General features: G+C 37.3%; 1 long non-coding RNA gene across 5 annotated transcripts; it reads left to right on the top strand.

The window, feature by feature from the left end:
* Positions 1-554: 554 nt before the first annotated feature.
* Positions 555-9,199, top strand: LOC136250556 (uncharacterized). 5 transcript variants are annotated; one of them, XR_010698573.1, is made up of 4 exons: positions 1,383-1,437; positions 1,511-1,617; positions 2,779-2,827; positions 8,054-9,199. It is a non-coding gene; the product is annotated as an uncharacterized lncRNA (long non-coding RNA). The 5 variants fall into 5 exon arrangements; XR_010698572.1 differs by lacking the exons at positions 1,383-1,437; positions 1,511-1,617 and adding an exon at positions 555-804 and having other exon boundaries at positions 8,054-9,197; XR_010698571.1 differs by having other exon boundaries at positions 1,344-1,617; positions 8,054-9,197.
* Positions 9,200-22,029: the final 12,830 nt, after the last annotated feature.

Here is a 22,029-nt window from a genome sequence, read left to right as displayed (position 1 = left end):
TAGTAAATGTTTTAGTGTACCTTCATATAAATTAGAAGCTATTTGCAACTAGTGTCTGACAGTAGCACTGTCTCATAATATGATTAGCTGTCTCATAATATGATTAGCTGTCTCATAATTATGGACATTTACATGTCAGGAAGCCATACAAAGAAATTCTGCTCTCTTATAAGCAATATCTATCAAATTTTAATATTCTATATGGAACATATTGGTACGTATCTGGTCCAAATTTTATTGCTTTATGTGCTTTCTACTCCAAGTTAGAGGATATTGAAATAGTTTGCACATTTTTCTGTCTCATAATATGTAGTCTCATAATTATGTACACCAACCACAATGAGACACCTTATATGTTCTCATAATTGGATTATGACATATGGCTAATTTTTTAAGTATCCCATAATAGGAACACTTACCTTAGTGCTGATTACCAGAGATTATTCATTGTTATGAATATGGTTTCTATAAACCATTTCCTTTCCATGCAAAGCCTAAAGTTGGGTGGAGTCAGTTAGTCTTGTTATTTAAAATTTATGAGTGTCATAATTGGCTGACCACATTGCCAGCGTAAACAACATGGCTTCATGCTGTTAATAACCCATGATGATGATTGACATTACAGCTCACAGTATTTGACTTTGTTGTTGTGTGTATCCAAGATTAGCTACTCTACAGTCTACAAACTAGCTGTATATGGTGTGGTGCGTGTAATAATTTATTTGTGGATACCACATATTGTTTGTGAGAAGCCATAAGCATGATTTCATCATGGTATGCAATGGATACAATCATGAATACCAGGCAAGTACGCAGGAATTTCAAAGGGGGGGTTCTAAATTGAAGCGGTAGACAATCCCAGATGCGGGGGTCTGGGGGTGTGGCTGAGAAAGGTTTAATATTCAATGTCCTGAGAATAGCCTGAAATTGCTTAAAGGTAGAAATGCATGCACTGATTAAATAAACTTCTCACACATCATTGTGTTGACACAAATCCCTGGTGTAGTGCTAACTAGAGATTAATATATGGTGTAGTGCATGTACACTCCATCATTTCTAAGACTGCTCAGGGTCATTCATTTCAGCTATAAGCTAAACCTTACATTTCACCATTGTCCAAACATGGATGATAACCATAATAAGGTTAATAACTGACAGATTCACACACTTGACACTTTAGAATTCAATGCAACAAGCCAGGGCTTACTTGTTGTTGTAGTTGTTGTAATAGTTAATAGTCTATCAGTCACAATGTCCATCCAGTTTGGTGTTCATCATCGCTATTCCGGACTCTTATTAGAAAATATTTAACAAATTACGATTGAAATTAATCGAAATAATAATAGTAGCTCTCAGTGCACTCTGGTGCAGTATGTTGATGGAGCAGGTGATGGATCAGGTGATGGATGGTTCGATGGATGGCCTTATTAAGATACCGTACGCAGAATAATAGAAGCCTTAGCGATAGAGAAAACCACTGTCTGTATTCAAGTGGTTTCTATGTACACAGATAACCTATGGTTAATACCTGGAAGCCACACGCGGTTCAGCTGGTAGCTAGCTAGAAGCCATGGAAGGCGTGCAATGAATGCTAGAACACAGATTACAGTTGAAAAGGTAAAAATAAAACTTCCAGTTTAAAATAGATAGGGGTTCGACCGAACCCCCCTGGATACGGGCCTGATATGCTAAACATGAACAACAAACTCTAACATATTGTTATGCAATCTCGTTTGCTCAACCACAAAATTACGTAATACAGGAAACTGATTGATCACGTGATCACCGCACAGAGTTGTGGTCAACCACGTTTTCTGCATAACAATGACGAGTGAGTGACCTATATAAGGAGATAAACTGGTGACTATGTTATAGATATGGAAGGCGCCTTGATGGAAGGTACTATACAGTAACTCACCCCTGCGTTAAACTAAATTTGCAGTGACTTGTGTATGCCCACATTCATAGTATGAGCATATGAATCTCTATTTTGCCTCGAGCTTGTAAATTTAATATACTAAACATAATGTATGGCATTATTGCTACCAGGTGGTTACCAATGTGCCTGACAATGTCATGCATATTTAAACTGTAAGCTCACTGGTTATGTACACATGGGGCAAGGTCGAGAACAAGGTTGAAATTTAAACTATGATGAGTACTACTGAATCTCTGCTTTGTGCTGTTGCTTGCTTTCACCGTAAATTCTTACAGGTGAAACAACATAACCAAATGGTTAGAACAGTGGCTTGGTATGCCCCGTAATGCTGGCTGCAGCTGGTTCATGCTGTTGCAATTGCCATGACTATAACTAGTTATTATGGAACTTTGAGCTCCACGGCTTCTATCCATGTTAACCTCCTGCAAGTTACTAGTCTTGTCCAAGGTGGATTTTCCTGCACATACTCAAGTGCTTAGGATACTTTCCTCAGCAGATTCAAGCCTAATAGAGCTCATTCTTAATATAGCGTAATGCTGCATAAATGTTCATTTGATATCCAGCTTTTATTTCTCTTGTAATACTGTGTACCCCTGGACACTAAACAAGACTATGCGATCGGCCACAATTGACACAATTAAATACGAAATAGCTTTTTCCATTGTATCAGTGATAAACATGATGTCATGCACTCATCCAGTATTTTCTATAAACACAAACTGAGTACGTATGTAACAAAATTGAATATTTTATCTTCAAATGTTTAGTAAAACACTTCTTCGTATTCTCCCTATTGTGTTGTGCGTATTGTCAATCATATCAATTGCTTTATTTTGCAGATCATTAAAACAAGATACCACAGAACTTGCCAGCTTGAGCAATCCTAATGTAAGTATATTTTGTTTCTGATTTTACAATAGACCATATGCAATCTTGGGGACATGGTTTTATAGTATTGATGCAAGAATATTATAGGGATGGGCAATCATCCAAGTATCATGATATTTAGTTGGCAATAGTTGACATTGTTTTTTCATTAACTAATGATAATTAAAATCACAATCCTAGGGGGAAAGTCTAAAAGCTACTGTACAGTAGATAACTTTGGCAGTGTAAAACATAGGTGAATTCGGCAAATAGTCCTTAAATTGTCCAAGTATTTTTTTCTGTCTACAGCCATTGTTAGCTATGTCACTGTGTAGAAATATGTAACAAAACACAGCCGGGGTGTAGCTAGTTTTCTGAATTACCCGGGCACAAAGTCTGGCTGTCCCCATGCAAACCATTTAACAAGCGTAATACTATTTATATTGTACACATGCGCAATGCTGTATAGTTACTACTATGTACGCATGCATAACTTATATTAAGAGAGTTATTATTGGTTACGGTTTGGAGAGTCGTTGCTACGTGTTGAAGCTCCAAAGGAGTCTAGTGTTTCGGAGGTCTTCCCATCGTTCAGTTCTGGTTCTCTGTCGTGCCGTAATACATGATGTAAATGTGGAATATGCATGATTTGATTGTCAGAATTTGGTCCAAGTTTAAGCTACACTGTACCTGGTTATGTGCAGCTATGTATATACATGTACATAAGCCAACTATATATGGTAGCCGGGCTGGTTTAATGTAAGTAATGGATTTACACAGTGTGTCATATACTGTACCTGTAAAGTGTCTGTTCATCAATTGCAAATGAATTTATTGCTCATTTATGGATAACTACATATTACTGTAATGTTGTGGTAACTGTAAGTAAGGTGCAAATAGGTGTTAATAATAACAGTTGCAAATAGTGAATGATTTTAAAGTAACTACTGCAACTGCCTATCAGCTAGGAATTTATATATAGAGAGTAAAAGTTACAATTCAAGTGTACATACAATTTTTATGCCAAGAGATAGATACCTTTAGAAGTGATTGTCCAAGCTAATCTTGTATGGCTGCCTGTACACAGGTTCATCGCCTACTGAACAGGTCAACCATTCGTGACATTAATTCACTGTAGTAATCATCCCCTAAATGTAGGATGTATCTATGTATAGGCAAACGCCACATGTGACCCTTAAGGATGTAAAGTGTTTGCAAACACCATCTACTGACTATAGAAATCTTAAACAATTAATCCTTCCCCTGGGATCATGTCCTATTATACTATCAAATCATGTATGCTGTTACTGGTAATGATGTATATAAAATTTGCTTGATTACAAAATCAGACTGCACGTAATGACGTGAGCCTGGCATACCCATTGACTATGCATGACCTGTCACACAGATTTTAAATATCAAGTTTTTATTGATGACTATCTGGTCATGATAATTTGAAAAGGCAGTATATTATGTTTATGCACCCAATGAAAAAAAAGTAATGATAAAAACATTAAAAAGGATTGGGGGAAGTCATTACATGTAACTAGTTAAGGTGCATGCATTAATTTGTCAGAACGTGAGAGGGGTAGGTAGTTCGTTCCATCTCTGACAGTTCTGTAAGAGTAACAGCGCTTTTGACAACTGGTGGGTTGGCGAGTGGGTGGAATTGTCTGGTGTTGGTGGGTGAAATAACTTGGTATTTAAAAGAGTTGGTTCCTGTTGGTGGATGGTAGGTATAGAGTCCAGAAATAAGTCTAATTGCTGGACTTATTTCTGAGAAACGAGGTCATCCCATTATAGCCAGACAATGTTTTGGATTAGATACAAACTTTCTTATTCATTACTTTGTTCTGCAGTGATGCACTTATGAGGATCAAGTTCAAGCCATAGCCCATCACAGATGTAATTGTAAGATCCAACTGGCATGTTCCCACAGTTTGAAACTTGAATAGTGTAATATATATATATAGGACTAATACGTGCACCCTGCAGGAGCTGGCTGTGTCATGCCTCACAGATGAAGGTGTGGGAAATCTGAATCATGATAATCCAAATCTTTTCCTCAGTTCACACCGGCCCTCTATTTACAGTTGAGTAGACTGGAGCAGGCAATGTGATAGCAAAACTCCTTGCTCAAGGAAACGACAACAGTTCTGGACATTCGTGAGTATTGAATATGTAACGTTGTGATTACCAAATAGCCCAGGGCTCTATCACTTGTCACAATGATATATATACACAGAAATACACAATTTCAATGTTTCTTGAGCTGATAACAAATCATATACTACTTCATTCAGAGATGACTGATATGCATGGGACCCCGGCAGAAGTTATGGTAGTTAACAAGGCCTGGGACAAGACAGCTAGGCTGATATATAGCTAAATCTCATATACTTTGGCTCTGCAGTGACTACCTCAGCTGCACAAATTGCAGTTTCAGGAGATGTCAACATACCTTGCATCATAGTTGTTCATGCATGCCTGCATGTACACACCACAGACATGGAGAAACCATAAAAAATGTTGTATGTAGAAATACTTTAATAATAGGGAGGGATTTTCTTTGGTTACAGGAAATTTGTCTTCTATTGACGATCAGCTAGAAAGAAATTGCATATCAGTCACAATTTTTGTTTGCACTGATCAATAATTCTCATCCAAAGTTTACATATATATGATGTGTGTAGTTAAGTGTGCATGTGTACGTGTGTGTGTTTCATATTATTCCAGTCAGACTCACAGTTAGCTACTATGCGTCACCATATATGCCAAGAAAATTATGTAATGTAGTTATACTAGTTAGGCCCAAACTTGAATACACCTGCACAGTCTGGTCACCTTGGCAACAATATCTTATAGACAATATTGAGAAAGTCCAATGGAGTGCTGCTTGATATATATGTAATGTTTATAATCCCACCCACAGTGTCACATCCTTACTGCAAAATCTCTCCTGGGAGCCACTAGAAGTCCATCGAATGAAAGCTCAGTTACGTATGTTTTATAAAATGTTTAACAATCTTGCAGAAATTCGATACCATCAATATACTTTACTGTCAACAATAACATCAACAAGTTTACCATCACCGCTACAAATTAAACTGATTCAGCTGTCCTGTCGAAAAAGCCCTTTCAAATATCCCTTTATCCCAAACACAATCCCCACGTGGAGCAAATTACCCAGCACTGTGATTGACTGTAACTCATTAGATAATTTTAAGTATAATTTAGATAATTACTTTGATAGCACAATAATTGTATGATCTTGTTGTACTGTACATCTATCTGTGTATAACCTTCGCCGAGCAAAGTTTCACAGTAATGGTAAATAATAATAATACCACAGTTGCGAGGGATTTTTCTGATATATACACCTGAATCCCGAGGGCTGCAGGACTTCTTCAATTTTAAGTTTAGTGGTTAAATATAATTACATTTGTATGTTATCCATGTTGATGATTTCCCAAAAAGACTGCACATATTGAAACTGATTTGGTCACCTGGTTAGTATGTCCTAGACCTAAAGTGGCTTATCTTGTTGAATGTTGATAATGTTAAATATTTTTTTAGCTGGTTGTGATAGACCATTTGCTTAGAGCTATTTCTAAAATATGCAACTGTAATCTGAGGAAGAATTAGAAATTTTAAGTTCAATTAGGAATCAAAGAAAAAAGTAGGGAAACACCACTTATACCATATGACATTTAATCCCATGGACTTACCCAGAGCACTTACTCTGGGACTTACCTTTGTCCTCTTTTGTACTCCATTTCTTTTCACTGACAACCCAAGTTGTCAATTCACAGTTGGCTTCTTATGTTTGTAAACAGGTATTTTCTATGGCAACTGGATTGATTGCAGAGGCACTTCTCCTACTGTACCTTTATATGTAATGCCATGAAACAGTATGCTTGTCGGGCTGAACAATGTCGAACAGTGAAAAATTAAGTCTGTAGCGCTGATTAGCTGTTGCTGTTATTAAGTTAAGCTTGCTTGAAGGAGTTAATCAGTCAGTCAGTCAGTGGGGCAGTAGAAAATTCCATTGAATAAAAAAAATCTAAACTTTCATAGCAATCTATTGGAGGCATTTAGGGTCATACTGAAGGCATTTTTGGGTTTGATTATACCTAACCAATACTGCCAAGGTGCCAGGAAGGTATTGTGAAGCCGGTTTTTGAATATTTTTGGCCAGAAAAACCCACACCTCCATTATCCCTATTATACAGTACTACCGTGTTGTTGCTTACAAACAGAGTACCACAACCAGCTACAGCTGTGCTGCTGGCTATTTATAGCTGCATACGTATCAGCTGTTCACTAAAACTTTATTATTATTGTTAGCACTTTACAGTGACCAGCACTTTATTCAGTTATTTAAAATCATCATTCAATTGTGATGGTTTTTTTCTTTTCTCATTGTGTTTACAAAATGAAATCCCAATGGTATCACCATGGATACAGGGTACGGTAGATGCCAGTATCAAATTGTATTATAGCCATGTGAGGGTGCCCTATTGTCTACTTGTATATATAGTGCCACCATTCCTCGACATATTTGCAATGAATTTCAGTTATACTATACACTACAACAAATCATGGGTGTTAGATACAGAGAACTGCACACAAGTGAAATTCATTACATGATAGTTACTTCCTGTCGGCAAATAAAAAATATGTCAAGGAATGGTGGCACTATACTGAGGTAGACAATAGGGTGCATTTGCGTGGCTGTAATATATAGTTTACTTTGATACTGGAGTCAACTGTATCCTGTATCCATGGTGACATACCATGTTGATTTCATCTTGAAAACACAATGATGCTCTTCTGAGAAACACTCGTCTGGTAAAGGAAAATAACGTCAGTTAAATATTATGAAAATTAATAAAGCTTTTAGCAAACAGCTGACATGTTTGTGGCTATAAATAGACAGCAGCATGGCCAGTTAATTTCAGTGCACTGATCAGTAATCACTGTAACCAAGTATCTAAGCAGTTTAGTGGACTTGTAACAATAAAGTGAGTCACTTATATTGATAGCAGCTACTGTATGCATACTAGAAATATATCTGTTTGCAGTTTGCATCTAGTAATACTATACAAGCAATTGACTTATATACTCATTAGTGTAGGCTGTGTAACCATAGTATTACATGTTTGTGTACTATATGCATTGAGTAGTATAGCTATAGCTTATATGTTAGATATATGTGATTTTCACTGTTTGTGTCATTCAACACAGAACACTGATGATGAACAAAAAAGTCACCAACAGCAAAAATGCCAACATCTTATCTAACATCAACAAAGATCATGCAAGGTACCTGACAATGGGTTGGCCTAGTGAGACAAAAACAAACAAAGGTGAAATGGGTCGTGTCTATTCCATTGCTTTCGACAAGGATGGTACATGGGCAACAACTGACTATTCCAACAATTGTGTGTACAAATACAATGATGATGACAGCTTGAGTCAAAGATTTGGTACCAAAGGTAAAGGCAATGGCCAGTTTGAACATCCATCTGGAATTGCATTTGGCAGTGATGGTTCTCTTTATGTTGCTGAAATCAAGAATAACAGGGTGTAAAAGTTTGATGTCAATGGAAAGTACTTGCTCCAGTTTGGTAGTAGAGGACGTGGACAGTTGAGGCAACCAACTGGGATTGCAGTCCATAAAGACAGAGCATACATAACAGACACAGGAAATTCACGTATTGCAGTGTTCCAAAACAATGGCACTTTCTGTGGTACTATAGGAACTTCGTATCTTAGTCAGCCTTATGATGTAGCCATCAGTGATCACTTGTTTGTAGCTGATGTTGGTCATCGCTGTGTATACAAGTTTACCATTGATGGACATTATGTTGATAAGTTTGGTGATCCAGGAATGAACTGGGGTCAGTTATGCCAACCAAGGAGTCTAGCCATTGACGCTGAAGGATACATCTTTGTGGCTGACACTTACAACCAACGAGTATCAATATTTGATGGTGACGGAGAGTGTGTTCACATATTTGGATCATGTGGGAGCAAAGTAAGCCAATTATGCTGTCCACAAGGTGTAGCCATTAGTCCCAAAGGTGGATTATATGTCTGCGATCATCGCAACCAAAGAATCCAAATATTTCCAACCACATGCAGTTGAAGCAGATATAAAGTGTGAATATACTTTGATATAGCTTAAGGCTTAATTTACAGTATATATCACAGCATACTCTGTAACACGATTATTATGTTCAGTACGTAGTTGGTTGGATTTGTTGTTTATTCATATGCATAGCTTTATATTGCTGTTTCTGTTGTATGTACTTCATGTAACATGTCATGTAACATTCATCTTATTGTTTATAATTGAGATTTGTTACCATCACGTGCAGATAATTATTTATGCACATATGTATCTGCAAAGACAAATATGGATACAGTAAAGATAAGTCTTTGCTGTCAGACCATCAGTACTTGAGAAGCCTACTGTCATGTTTCATATTATTCTGTCATCCCTTTAAAAAGTACTAAAAGTGGAGAGTAATTGTTAGTAATATTAAAAATAACAGCAAACTGATACAACATTATAATGCCTAGGTAACAAAAAATTTGGAATTTTCAATATGAGTAGGGATCAAAGTAATAAAAAGTACTGAAACAAGTGAGATTTACCACCTGATGCCTTACTACTACACACATATCCTTACTAGAACTGCAGAGGGTCTTGAAATGCTGAAACAAGTGACATTATCTACCACCTGAAGTCTTGCTAGTACACACAATTCCTACTTCAGTGCCATTGTCTCTAACTTCTCAGGAACTGAAGTAGAGATTGTGTGTGTACTAGCAAGACTTCAGGTGGTAGATAATGTCACTTGTTTCAGCATTTCAAGACCCTCTGCAGTTCTAGTAAGGATATGTGTGTAGTAGTAAGGCATCAGGTGGTAAATCTCACTTGTTTCAGTACTTTTTATTACTTTGATCCCTACTCATATTGAAAATTCCAAATTTTTTGTTACACTTGTTTGTGTACTTTTTATTCACCTGCAGCATATTAGCAGAATCTCCAGGATTACATGCAAGTTCTCAATGTAAACGCTAGTAACATAGTACAATGGACTTTTATACAGACCATACAGCGAGGTGTGATGTAGAATGAAATCTTTCTCAGCAGAAATAGTTGTCTTATATTTTCATTACCAGAAATTGTTGACTGTTTTATTGAAATGTAATTTATTTATTTTTTTCTTGTAATTTGAGAAATCTTAATATGTGATTCTCATCTACCATCTGTGCACTGCTCATTTCTACAACAAAATCTATTACAAATGCTAAGTTCATAAGGATGCAATTGCAAATTAATTTTATCATGGTACTAATTTTGCTGAAGTAAATTGTGCATAGAAGTACCATGCATTGTTATAATAGCTACCAGTTATAGCTTAAGATTCATCAAAGCATTAACACATCACCACACATCTACCCTGATTTGTTGATAGGCGATGATCGGTGTTGATGATGAGGTTAGGCTAATTATTTAGGGAAGCCATAGGTGATACTTAGAGCTGTGCCTGTAGTGCAGATAGACACTGTCCCTCATCCAAATTACTCTTGATACACAACTATTTATAATTATAAACAAAAATACTGCAACCTTGTGTTGCTATGTTCTGTCCTGTGTCATGCTCCTGAGTCACTGGTGGGGTAACTTTAACTTCTGTCCCAGATTGGCTGCCTCCATCATCGCTTTCTTTGTTTCCACGCCCCCTTCCTCTACGCCCTCCTCTTCTGCCTCCATGCCCTCCTCCTCTACCTCCATGTCCCCCTCCTCTGCCTCCATGTCCCCTTCCTCTGCCTCCACGTCTCCCTCCTCTGCCTCCACGTCCCCAACCTCTATCACCTCCTGATGTGCTATTCTTCTGCTGGTGAATCCAATATTACCTCGGACAAAACACACAAAACGATAATAACAGCAATACTCTTAGTTAACGCTATCTTGTTACAATAACTGAATTGAAAATAACACTAAATAGGTAGTGCTGTTCAAAGCAAAGAAATGCATTTAGAAAAGCAAGCCGCAATTAAAACGTGGCCAACTATCTTTACTTGAAAACAACATTTAGATATCGCTAATATATATTCACTTACACGTGTATATAGTTCGACGTTGAACAACTCGCTCTTTCTCAAAGTCTACTTCTAAACAACACTGTGACGTGTATTCAAATAATTTAGTGCGACAACCTTTCTGGCTAGTGTTTGGCCTCCGCGCTAGCCTAAGCCGGCTGTGTATGCGGTGGTGAAGCCCTACCATGCTGGTGATTGCGTATGATTATCACTACAGTGGAGAACCAAGGCTGATGGCTGCAGTAAAGAAGGATAAAAGGTAAGACAATAGCGCACACACTGTATCTTTAGCGCTATGTCAAAGGTTTCTTCTTGCAGAAATTTTGAGCGTTTCTGTGAAAGAATTAGGGCTGTAGCAGTACCCAGTTTTCCGATACGCTTGACTGAACGCGTCAGTCAGTCAGTCAGGCAGTCAGTCAGTCAGTAGAAAATTCGGTTGGATAATTTTTTCTTTTTTAATTCATAGAAATCCATTGGATGTGTTTCGAGCTGTTTTGAAAGCATAGGCGTGCTTTGTTTTCATTGTACAAATCGCCGTTATAGCTTAGAAAGTCTGCTTTTCGTGCGATATTTTTTGGCGGGAAATGGTGAACCTTGATGATCCCTACCTTTAAGTACTACCGTACTTAATGATTATAAGCAATTTTTTAAAATGTATTCAGAATGCACTGATACAAAAGAAAACAGCTTGAATTGAATTCAGTACCTAACTTTATATATGTATGTACAGTATTACTGTATAAAGAATGACTGAACACCCATCCTTCTGGAGAAAGACTGAATGTGGTATTTGACTGTCTATCAGGTGGAGTGCAGAACAGTCATATTTCACTTTTACCTTATTTTCAACTTTGTAAAGCACAAGCCAAAGCATGCATTCAGGTCATCAGTACATTTTATAGTGTTCAGTTTCCTCTTCATCTCCCATCTTGTTGCACTGTACAGAGTTCTTGAAATAAAATAGTGGGTTTTCTATGGGGACGCCTTAAAATATGATGGAATCTTGTATGTCACATTTTAAAAAGTTGGTATTGGGACCAAACCAAGTATGTATGCTCTTCACACTTCAAAATCATCACCGTTTATCTAACACGAAATTACAACAACAATGCTTCATGCAATGTGAGCATATGCTGAAATTTTAATACATCTTATGTAGCTGTTTTTCCCTCAGGGTATTAAACTGTTACGAATAGCCTTCAGGGTATTTTGGCAGGCCAATTAGTACTACAAGTGGGCCAAACATGTCATATGACATGCTAGCAAGCATAATACAGCTAGCTTGCAGGGCCGGCCTTACTTAACATCCCTACATGAGGCCCTAGACAAAATGAGATTTGGAGGCCCTTCCTTAATTGGCAGAAAACAAAATATACATGGATATTAGAGATGTTGTAAAACATGGAATGTGGAATGGACTGGAATGGTAGTATGTTCCTTTGATAAAATATTTTGACTGATAAATTGGCTATATGCTTAATTATACTCATGAAAGGTCTATAGAGCAACCATCTGTTTTTGGAAGTGCTCAAGTCACTAAAGTGATTGTCCTGAGAAATGGTAATGCATTCTAGAATCCGTGTACAGGATATTTGCTATGCAGATTTGCTCTGAACAACTGCTTACCTTATTAGTGTGCTACCAGTGTACAGGGCCACTTAAAATGAGGTTGGGGGCAATTGGAGCAATCTTTTCCTACCCTGGACTGTTTCTTTGAGACCTGGTGTACTTTTCCATATTGTACCTGGACCCTATTTTATTTCTACCCCTTTCCGCTGCCAATGTGCTCTGCCAGTGTGGTTTGTGGGATAAGGTGGGAGTCATCTAGGCATATTTATTTCATCAGATTATTTCATCTATCTGAGAGGACACTGGTAGGGCCAACAGGCATAAGGGGCAGAAAATAAAAGTAGGTCCCTTACAGTCCACCAAATACATTTTTACTGGGCCCCCAAACAGGCCAGGGCAGCTCCAGTTGCCCCTCCCCTTCACCTAGCTGGTTGGTAACACTTTCATACGGTGAGTAACTAACTGTTCAAAGCAAATTTGCATAGCAGATGTTCTTTGCACAGATACTTGCCTAAGCGCCCAAGGACACAATACACGTACATAGTCTATAGACCTTACATGAATTTAAGCATAGCTAATTTATTAGTTAACAAATGAACATACTACAATTCCATTCCAAAATCCCTGGATATTATGGTTAAGTACATGGTATTCATATACAATTTTTTAGAAATGCCCTACCATAACATACAGTATTTTGGCTGCATAGAAGAGAAGTACGAATGCAATTGGCTCTATGAATAGTATATTAAACATAAACACATAGTCAATCTAAAAGTTTGAGGCCCTTTCAAAAGGGCATCACTATTCAGTGGACTGGACTACTGGACTGGAACACTGGACTGGACTACTGGACTGACATATTTTTGGTTTTTGCACATTCTATGGTTGGATTTATGGAGTCTTGCTTGTAAGAACTCTTTGGGCATCTGCAGCCCACTTCTAAACACTTCTAAACACTGAAGACAAACAGTGGAATATGCGAAAACTGTCTCTTAATAATTTCGCTACTGTTCATTATGCCACTATACAACACTTATTCCTTACCTGGTGTGTAGTAATGCTGCAGGCAGTGCAGGGAATTCCGGCAGTGAATGTGACAGCAATAGTTAACCAGCAATCAACTAACCAGTAGACAATATCCTTCAAGATATATCCTTAGAGCAAGCTTGAGGAGCAAGCTAGTCTCATTAGTCTTGCTCTCACTAGTCTCGCTGTTTCAGTGTAGGGGCTTATCAAATAAAGATTATAAGCGCTCATGCTGAAAAATCTCTAATTGGTAAGCCCCTGCACTGACTAGAGAGGTCTGGCCATGCTGGCAAGACTAGCTTGCTCCTCAAGGATATCTCGAAAGATTGTCTACTGGCTAGTTGATCGCTGGTTAACTATTCCTGTCATATCCAGTTCCCTGCACTGCCCTGCAGCATTACTACACACCAGGTAAGGAATAAGTGTTGTATAGTGGCATAATGAACGGTAGCGAAAATATTAAGAGACAGTTTTCGCATATTCCACTGTTTGTCTTCAGTATTTAGAAGCGGGCTGCAGGTACCCTAAGGGTTCTTACTAGCAAGACTCAATAAAACCAACCTCAGAATGTGTAAAAACCAAAAATATGTCAGTCCAGTAGTCCAGTCCAGTGTTCCAGTCCAGTAGTCCAGTCCACTGAATAGTAACCCTCCTTTCAAAAGGATTCTCAACAATACATGCACCTTTTTACTTATCTCACATTTCAGTGCATGAAATGTTTACTTAGCTAATACCTTTCAAAATGTACACTTTTCTTGTACAGTGTACCATGGTATACCAGGTTTATTACTTCATAGTTATTTGTAGCACGCTAGTTTGCTTGCAGATGTAGAGAGCAAATAGACATCTACATGTACACTTGCATAGGCATATTCAGATATGTATTTTATTATAATCAGTTATGTAAACTTACATAACATCTGATTCAGTCAGTGTTCTTAGCACTAAAAAGGATACTTGGCTTTTGTACATTTAACAATTAATGATGGCAGTGTGTCTGTATACTCTGTTTTTCTGTGCACATTATAATTTTAGTAACCATAGGGACTAATAGCATGTCAATGGCGTCAACCTGACTATGGAATCAACCTGAACATTTTTGGTGACATGTGACGACTATATATATACATATATGGGAACGTGGGCTATTAAGGATATCCTCATGACACCCACAAAGGCCAATGACTATAGTAGTTGCCAAACAGTAGACTCAACAAGGGAATTATCAAGGGGTCAGATGATGCAAACTCAGCAGTGGTCACTGGACACAAACAACACCTGTTGTTTAATGATGAATGCTGTTGTCATTGATGAATGGTGATTATTGGTGTAACGGAAATACAATTTTATTGTACATCTAATAAAAAAAAGGGTTGAGTAGCTTTTGGGATCCAAACTAGTGTTGTAGAGAGTGATAACTTCACTGGAGACTACGATGTATGCCATGTGATAAGAGTACGCATATGTAACACTAATGAATGTAGTTAATGACAACTGTAGTCATGAATGTAGCTAACTGGCTAGTACTGCATTGGCAGATTGTGATACAACAGCTTATCAAAAATTCAAAATGTCTGTTTCAACATCATGATAACGGTGACATATTGCCACATATCCAGAAATTTAAACTTAGTGTGGTTTTATATGATTTAAATGTTCAGTCAAACACGGGCACTGATTGTTATCAAAGTAATTATAACTTATTGTTCTTCACCATGACACTACTAAAATTATAACTGCAATTGTTAGGTACAACAAAATGGGTATAACTGTCACAAAAGGTAACAATGTGTATGCATTATTTATGCATAGATGATGAGCAAGGAATTGAAAGAAACAACAAACTTGAACAAAAAACATGCAAACATCTTCCCTAATAACAGCAACCCTGAGCAAGGATCATGCAAGGTACCTGACAGTGGGTTGTCCCAGTGAGACAAAAAAAAACAAAGGCGAAATGGGTCATGTCTATTCCATTGCTTTTGACAAGGATGGTACATGGGCAACAACCGACTATTCCAACAATTGTGTATACAAATACAATGATGATGACAGCTTGAGTCAAAGATTTGGTACCAAAGGTAAAGGCAATGGCCAGTTTGAACATCCATCTGGAATTGCATTTGGCAGTGACGGTTCTCCTTATGTTGCTGAAATCAAGAATAATAGGGTGCAAAAGTTTGATATCAAAGGAAAGTACTTGCTCCAGTTTGGTAGTAGAGGATGTGGACAGTTGAGGTAACCAACTGGGATTGCAGTTCACGAAGACAGAGTATACGTAACAGACACAGGCAATTCACGTATTGCAGTGTTTCAAAACAATGGCACTTTCTGTGGTACTATAGGAACTTCGTATCTTAGTCAGCCTCATGATGTAGCCATCAGTGATCACTTGTTTGTTGTTGATGTCGGTTATCGCTATGTATACAAGTTTACCATTGATGGACATTATGTTGACAAGTTTGGTGATCCAGGAATGACTGGGGTCAGTTATACCAACCAAGGAGTCTAGCCGTTGACGCTGAAGGATACATCTTTGTGGCTGACACTTACAACCAATGAGTATCAATATTTGATGGCGACGGAGAGTGTGTTCACATATTTAGATCATGTGGGAGCAAAGTAAGCCAATTCTGCTGTCCACAAGGTGAAGCCATTAGTTCCAAAGGTGAATTATATGTCTGTGATCATCGCAACCAAAGAATCCAAATATTTCCAACCACACACAGTTAAAGCATTTTGTCCATTGCTAGCTTATGATTTTGCAGCATATATCACAGCATGAATTGTAATTTTGTAACATCATCATTGTATTCAAGGCATGCCACAAGATATATAGGCATGTATGAAATGTGTAGCTAAATACATTTACATTTTTTTGTATTTCATACAACTTTCCAATTGTTTACGATTATGATATATCAAATTTGCCTCACGTGCATGCACACATACACACAATATGTAAGTAGTAAGTATCTGCAAAGATTAATCAGATACAGAGCTGTATAGGTATTAGTACATCACACTTGTTGGCTATGCAGCCATAATTTTGCTTGCGGTTGAGTGGTTTGAAAACGTGTCCCTTTTCACCCACACGTATATGTCCAGCCACATGAGACCAATTATACTACTGAAAGCATGTACCAGACACTACTAATGCTGCCAGAGGCAATATTTCATCATGAACCATGATAGTGAATTCATAATAGGGATCACCCATGTTTTTTACAAAAACTCTAATAGAATGCACACCTAAAAACCACTTTGGAAAGCATCCTACAACTCAAAACAACCCTCTAGTGGTTATTTGCAATGAGTATTAGTCCACTAGTAAGTATCAAGTAAAAAGGAAACAGTATGTGTATTTGGGACACAACTGAAATATGCCGTTTTGTCATATTCATATTATTCACATTACTATTCTTCTTCTTTTGTTTCACCCATGTACAGAAAAAGTTAATTCATCTTTTCGAGCTAAAAACTATATAGCCATGCTTACTGAGACCTATTAGTATTCCACAGATCACGAACCACCCTACACCTCGAAAATTTTCTAAGTTGTCTTCACCATTACACTACTGGCAGCAGTTCCGTATACTAAAGAAGCTGTATAACAATTAAGTTACAGGATTCCGTTACTGTGTTACGTTGCTTTGGACTTTATTAGCGTTAGTCAAGTACTCAAGGCTGTAGCAACACTTCTTACACTTAGCAGATCGCCCATAGCGTCTCTACTTGGTGAGCATACTATTTCCTGTAAGCGCACTATCGCGATTTCCTATGAGCGACCATACAAGCGCAGTCTCTCATGAAGATGTATTGAAGTGATAAGGTAAGTATCCCTAATATGAGACAGTACGTATTATGGGACACTTTGATAATTTGAGTTATAATTACTATTATGCACTCACTTTAGTGTGCGTAGCATGCTATAAAGAGTTTTTGACATGCCAGTTCTCACAAGTGTGTAAAAATTTTAGCTAAATAGTGCATAAATCATGAGAGTTGTTGAAAATGTTGATATAGCTTAAAACCACGTAAATCAAGCTTAATTTTGCTGTCTAAAGATGACCCTGGTAAATATGATGAAATGCAACCCGTGTGTAGCAACACATCTCCATAACATGTTGTTTGAAACATTATCTATTATCCAAAAGATAGAAAAAGTAATCACTCAGCTAAGGAGTTAGTTTTGGCATGTTTCGGTAACATCTGAAGTGAAGGAAACAGATACAGTGGCTATATGTGCCTCTACATTGGAATTGTACTGCACTGACTATCGATATACTTTGTTTTTATTAAAAGATGTATTAGTAAATGTTTTAGCGTACCTTCACATAAATTAGAAGCTATTTGCAACTGTCAGTGTCTGAAAGTAGAACTGTCTCATAATATGATTAGCTGTCTCATAATTATGGACATTTACATGTCAGGAAGCCATACAAAGAAATTCTGCTCTCTTACAAGCAATATCTGTCAAATTTTAATATTCTATATAGAACATATTGGTGTGTACCTGGTCCAAATTTTATTGCTTTATGTGCTATCTACTCAAGTTAGAGGATATTGAAATAGTTTGCACATTTTTCTGTCTCATAATATGTACACAGTCTCATAATTATGTACACCAACAACATTGAGACACCTTATATGTTCTCATCATTGGATTATGCCATATGGCTAATTGTTTAAGTGTCCCATAATAGGACACTTACCTTAGTGCTAATACCAGAGATTATTCATTGTTATGAATATGGTTTCTATAAACCATTTCCTTTCCACGCAAAACCTAAAGTTGGGTGGAGTCAGTTAGTCTTGTTAATTAAAATTTGTGAGTGTTGTCATAATTGTCTGACCACATTGCTGGTATAAACAACATGGCTTCATGCTGTTGATAACCCATGATAATGATTGACATTGCAGCTCACAGTATTTGACTTTGTTGCTGTGTGTATCCAAGATTAGCTACTCTACAGTCTACAAACTAGCTGTATATGGTGTGCATGGTGTGTGTAATAATTTATTTGTAGATACCACATATTGTTTGTGAGAAGCCATAAGCATTCATACATGTCCACAGCATAGATTTCATCATGGTATGTAATGGATACAATCATGAATACCAGGCATGTAAGGGGGTTCTAAATTGAAGTGGTAGGCAATCCCAGACACTGAGAAAGGTTTAACATTCAATGTCCTGAGAATAGCCTGAAATTGCTTAAATGTAGAAATGCATGCACTGATTAAATAAACTTCTCACACATCATTGTGTTGATACAAATTCCTGGTGTAGTGCATACTAGAGATTAATATATGGTGTAGTGCATGTACACTCCATCATTTCTAAGACTGCTCAGGGTCATTCATTTCAGCTATATATACGTAAGCTAAATCTTACATTTCACCATTGTCCAATTCCACATCCCGTGAAATAATTACATAGCCGTAATTATACGTACTTTTACGGCAAGTGGACAAGAAATGGCAGGATTTTGGGCTTGTACATCAATAGTTAGGCAGGTGAGATACAGCCTAACATGTTTTCCCAGCTGCAAACAGTGTGGCACACGAATAAACGGGTGCCTCAACAACGATCACTGTATTGCACTTTGTAAACTACGATGGTCACTCCCCAACCATCCACCTGGTTGTAATACATGGCTCAAGTTGTTACATGCAGCTGTATTTTGCTATCCCTTCAAAGTGGTATAAGTACAACATGGTTTAGAAACTTTCTCCCACTACTTAATTAATTTACGTCATTAACTAAGTAATATTGCATCATAAACTTAAACGGCTTCACGATGTAAACAATACTGACGGAGTGTCCCTTTACCTTCAAGATACGGCACGCAGAATAATAGAAGGCCATTGCTAATGCCACCGGTGAACCAAAAAAAAAAAAACTTTGACAAAAAAGGTGCTGTAAAATGGAAAAAAAAAAGGTTAAAGTGGATCCCCAACCCCGACCCTCCACACTTGAGTCATGGGGCCTACCACTGCCAGCTACTGGCTTCCATTGTTTTCTACATTATAAATGCTACTATAGTAGCAAACCACAAGGGTGTACTATATTAAAGAAGAAGGAACCAAAGCTGAACCCGACCCTAACCTAATGTTAACACTACTTTTCGCATCCCCTAAAGTCTAATGCCGGCTTGGGGAAACTACTAGACGTGTCCCGGCTAAAGTCGAATGCTCGGGGCACTACTAGACACGTGCCCTAAAGTTGAATGCTTGGGGCATACCACATTGGTGTCAATAGCTGATAGGTGGCTCTTACATCCACCAGTATACCGATCTTGAGGTACTGGGCCCTTCAGGGCTCAGATGATGATGACAATCCCCTTTTCCCCTAGTAATAGTTTTCCCCCTGTAGCTAGCTGTAGTTTATGTAGTTGTAATAGTTGTTTGTAATTGTAATAGTTACTTTCGTATACCGTTGGACATAGACACTCTGATAATGGAAGCCTTAGTGATAGAAAGAAAACCACTGTCTGTATTCAAGTGGTTTCTATGTACACAGATAACCTTGAAATGCTATGGTTAATACCTGGAAGCCACACGCGGTTCAGCTGGTAGAAGCCATGGAAGGCGTGTAATGAATGCTAGAACACAGATTACAGTTGAAAAGATAGTTTTACAGTAAAAATAAAACTTCCAGTTTAAAATAGATAGGGGTTCGACCGAACCCCCCCTGGGTATGGGCCTGATAATACTAAACATGAACAACAAACTGTAACATATCATTTATAGTACTGTGCACTAGTGAGCCAATCATAATAATATGCTCAATACAATATGTACCCTGGAGAAACTTTAATGTGATTCTTACTGTGTACGGTCTTGGCTGAAATAATAAATGCACAACCACTGACTGATAATTTTATGCTTGTAAACAAAGTCCATGCATGTCTTGTGACAGGTAGCTAGCTCAGTATCATACCATCTGGTATACATTCATGAGCTCAGCTGCACTGCTTGAGGATGCTAATGTGACGACAATGACTATGAGTCCTGAGACTATATACTTGTCAGATTTCCATGCCTTGTAGCTAGCTCAGTGTCATACCATCTGGTGTGTATTCATGAATACCTCATGAGGATGCTAATGAGACGACAATGATTAAGAGACTAGAGTCTTGACACATGTAGTAAGACACGTTAAACAACAACTGCTCAATATTAGGAATGTGTGTAATGTTCACAGCCAAGAGCAGTCAGGTAAATACTCTAATAATGCAGTCAGGTGTGTCTGGTAACAACAAAGCTTACACTGAACTTGACAGCCACTAATTTAAATTGCTATACATATCTACAACAATTATCATTATCAATAAAACAATCCATTTACTGGATTAATAAAAAGTACAAAAACTATAGATGAATAAAAAAAATTGAAAATTTTAAAAGGAGAATAGGGATCGCTGAAAAAAGCCACGAAACAAGAAGGGACCACTGGGGTGGTAATGTAAACCACAAATCCCTATTTTGACTCTGTCTCATAAATTTTAGTTACATGCTCTGTCATTTTGAGATAAGTCAAAATAGGATTTGTGGTTTACATTATCACCTCAGCGATCCCTTCTTGTTTCATGGCTTTTTTCAGAGATCCTATTCTCCTTTTAAAATTTTCAATATTTTATTCATCTAGTATATATATATATATATATAAGCATTGTCTTCACTATAGTATTCTATGCAGCAAAATAATTTAAACATCAGTGCTTGTTGAAAGTTTTCAAATTGACTTTTATGAATCACACATGGCAAATGCAGAAACTTGTCCATGAATACCTGGCCTACATTTATTGGAATGCTATTATATTACGTATAAAGTGCACACAAAAACTTTATAGCGAAGCATATACCAATAGTAGGGTTATTCCTACACTGGTTGATGAGTCACTTAATGATGTTGAAGCAGCAACTGATAAAGATAAAGCGGAAATGTTGAACAAGTTTTTTACCACATATGGAAGAATTCAATACAAAAAAAAAAAGACAGACTGCTTTATTAGAGTGTTTGAAAATCTTTCTGTCATATAACAGAGATTACCATACTGAGAGAAGATTGATGTATACAAACATCTTGAGTTGTTGATCAGTTGCCTATCTAACCAGTGAAATCCCTACAAGTGCAAATTATATTCATATGGCAATATGCAACAGTAAGCCTTTTCTATGTCGCATTAATTTTCTTTAACATGATTCATTATTGAAGGGAATTCATTAGCTCATACAGTGCACATAATAATTGTCTTCAAGGCAAACCCTTCAATTTTTTCAAGTGATCACTGTTTACTGTAAACAAATTAAATCCAAACCTGGCCGACTGCTTTATTAGAGAACTTCAAAATAGTTGTTTTGTATATCAGAAATAATTGTACTTAAAGTCAGTTGCTCTGTATTGCCTTCTTTAGTGGTCAGCTACTTAGTTATGAAATCCTTACAACTGTTAAGTATATTCATACCACTCAATGAGACAGGTATGACATATTTGGTTT

The sequence above is a fragment of the Dysidea avara genome, chromosome 3 (genome assembly GCF_963678975.1).
Source record: "Dysidea avara chromosome 3, odDysAvar1.4, whole genome shotgun sequence".
Lineage (NCBI taxonomy): Eukaryota > Metazoa > Porifera > Demospongiae > Dictyoceratida > Dysideidae > Dysidea > Dysidea avara.
This window is presented reverse-complemented; position numbering and strand designations above follow the sequence as displayed.